The 3,029-nt window shown below is 34.3% G+C and overlaps 1 long non-coding RNA gene across 1 annotated transcript; it reads right to left on the reverse strand.

Annotated features, from left to right (window-relative positions):
• Nucleotides 1-1,118: 1,118 nt before the first annotated feature.
• On the reverse strand, nucleotides 1,119-1,939 carry LOC109166352. The gene is made up of 2 exons (XR_002051642.1): nucleotides 1,657-1,939; nucleotides 1,119-1,522 (listed from the first exon to the last, which is right to left on the reverse strand). It is a non-coding gene; the product is annotated as an uncharacterized LOC109166352 (long non-coding RNA).
• Nucleotides 1,940-3,029: the final 1,090 nt, after the last annotated feature.

Genomic DNA, 3,029 nt, shown 5'->3' on the forward strand with positions numbered 1-3,029 from the left:
AAAAAAAAAAAAAAAAAAAAAAAAAAAAAAAAACCTAAATTGGAGACTTGGAGTGGTCTTCATGTGTACAAATTACACAATGACATGGATAGGACACTTCCATGTAAAGCACCCATCCTTCACTTTCCTTATTGTCCTTTCTTTACCCTCTCTTTCTTCTTTCATCTCTCTTAATTTAAACCATACTATTTACTGAAATCGTCTCACGTAAAATATTACGGAGTATATTATAAGTTCAGGAAAAAACATATTATATTATATGGGGACAACTTAGTTGTGTTGGTTGAGTACGTAGTTGGCTTGTCTTTGAGTTGGTGAACTATGAGTAACCTAGGCTGATTTGCTGATTAAAATCATTAAGCGAGCTTCACACATAACATACCTTCGAGTAACAGTTGTGAACTTTTTGTAAATTAAAGAAAACATGTGCGGAGTATTATTTTATATGGGAGTAACCCCAATCAAGTTAGTCGGACAATTAATTTGATAACCACCCGATATCAAGTTAGAAAGTATGGGACACTATCCCGTGATTTTAGTATTAAAAATAACATTTTTTTTTGAATTTCAATACCCCATATGACCCCCCCCCCCCCCACCACTTTTTTTTTTTTTTTTTTTTTTTTTTTTCTCAGTACAATACTTTTGTAAACTTCTTACTTCAGAGATCCAAACAGACAAGGAAAAAGGGAAACATGACATTTAAATTAAATTATTATTATTATTTTTTAAAAAAAGACAGATCGAGGGTTTCCAATTAACTGGAAATTAAGGAAATAATAACTATTTAAAAGCATTTTATTATTCCTTCATCCCTAAAAAGAATAGTACCATATATTTGGGAGAAGAATAGTACCATATATTTTCTTTTTAAAAAATAAAATCTAAATTATTATTCAATTTTTTTCATAAATAAACATCACAAATACTTCTAATTTTTTTTATATTGACATTAAAAAAAAAAAAAACTATTCATTTTTTTATTGGCAAAAGAATACATACAACTATATAAGCACTCTTCAATTCCCTTATTTTTCTTAAAATTAGTAATTTTTCCCCTCTTTTTAAATATTTACATAATAAAAAATATGATGATATGAAAAAAAAGGCAAAAAATCTTCAATAATTCACATTTTTCTTGTTATTTTCAAGCTAAAATTTTAAAAATTAAATATAATTCCCAATGCTACATAAATGAATCAGAAAAAGGAACAGAATGAAGAAAGCCAACCTGTATGGGTGAAAATCCTTTTCCAAAATGAAAAAAATAAAAATAAAAATTAAAGATGACAGTACAAAAAATACATGTAAAGATTGAGCCGTCCCCGCCAATATCACCGCCACCTCCGCCGCCGTCAACCACCAATGAGAAAAACCGCTAACACCGGCAAGCCATAAGGTCCCAACCGCAGATCTTTAGGACCCATTTCCTCCTCCTCCTCCGCCTCCGCCGCCGCCGCCGCCTCCACCGCCACCATTTTCTCGATAGCCTCCCAAGAATTTACAGCCACATAATGGAAACCTTCATGGATAAGGTGGTGAATGAGACCATGAAAGCACGGGGGATTGTAACAAGAAGATGGTGAAATTATCGGTTAGGTATATATATCCGACATTATTATAGAAATACTCGAAAAAACCCCAATCTCCTCGTACCATTAGCCTCGATACGAACTGGATAGTGGCTGCAGATTTCTCTCGCTCGAGAGGAGAAAAGGGTGTGGAAAAGGGGGCAAAAAAATGGGTTTTCCTCCAAGTGGTTCTATAGCTACTTGCATTTACAAATGGTGATGGGAGAATTGAATTGAATTGAAAAAGAAGAAGAAAGAAGCTCAAAGACAGCTAAGGACATGAGGGTTTTGGGATGTGTTTGCATTTGTCTTCTGTGTGTATATGGTAAACAGTGGCTGTCTGGCTTAACATCACATGAGATAAAAAAGAGTGGCTTGGCATGTTTATGGTTTAGGCATTGGGGGTGGGGGGTGGGGGTGGGGTGGGGTAGGGTAGGGTGGGGGGGGGGTAATTTGCATTTTGCAATTCATTATATATTACTATCTTTCCCTTTGGCTTTGGTTTGACCTGACACCAAGTTTATAATGTGGAAGCTAGATATCAAGTGCAAGGTATGGTTCTAGAAAAATGGACCAATTATAATGGGTTTTCCTCTAATGTCTATAACAAAAAGTAAAATAGGGAGATAATGGTTCAACAAAATTTATTAACTATATAATATAAGTGCGAGAGTTCAAGTGAAATGAGTTTGAATTTATGTGTATATATAGGAAATCAACGTCAGTAGGGTGAGAAAAGACAGAATAAAATTAACTAACTAAGAGCGCTAAGCCAATGGAATGTGTTTGAGCGGGAAGTTCGAACTCATGTGTATACAGTAACGTTAATAGGGTGAGAGAAAATGTATTGATATTTTAACCTAATTTACATATTATAACATTACCTATATTCTAGCTATGTAATATGAATAATTAAGCATTATCAGTTTACACTTTAGGGTTTCCCGATTTACACTTTAAACTCGAGGATTTTACAAAGTGCTTATACACAAGTGTTCAACTGGTCACAAATTCATATTGCGTTACTACCCTCTCTAGTGGAATTTAGATATGCACACTATAACTATCACCGAAGCATAGTATTAATTAACTTTATTTTAGTTGTTCCCAGAAGATTGAATTTCTAATTTCAAGAGTCCCTATGCTCTGATCCGAGAGAGCATCAAGAATATAAATTATGATAATTCAGTTGAATACGAGTTTTGAAACAAGCAATCTCGTTTATATGGAAAGTTCATGGAAAATATCAAAAAGTAGGTCCAAGAACAAGAATCAAAGTATGAAAAGCATTCACACATTAGTTGCCCTAGAAGTGCAATTTTGACAGTTTTGCTAGATTTGCGTAAGCAATCTCTGTCTTGTTTCCTTTCCCTTGCTTCACCTCTACATTTCACAAAATGCCCTATCCCACCCCCCACACCCATCCACCAAGCCCTAGGGTAACCCTGCAAATTTCCA

The sequence above is a fragment of the Ipomoea nil genome, unplaced genomic scaffold (assembly GCF_001879475.1).
Source record: "Ipomoea nil cultivar Tokyo-kokei standard unplaced genomic scaffold, Asagao_1.1 scaffold3087, whole genome shotgun sequence".
Classification (NCBI taxonomy): Eukaryota; Viridiplantae; Streptophyta; class Magnoliopsida; order Solanales; family Convolvulaceae; genus Ipomoea; species Ipomoea nil.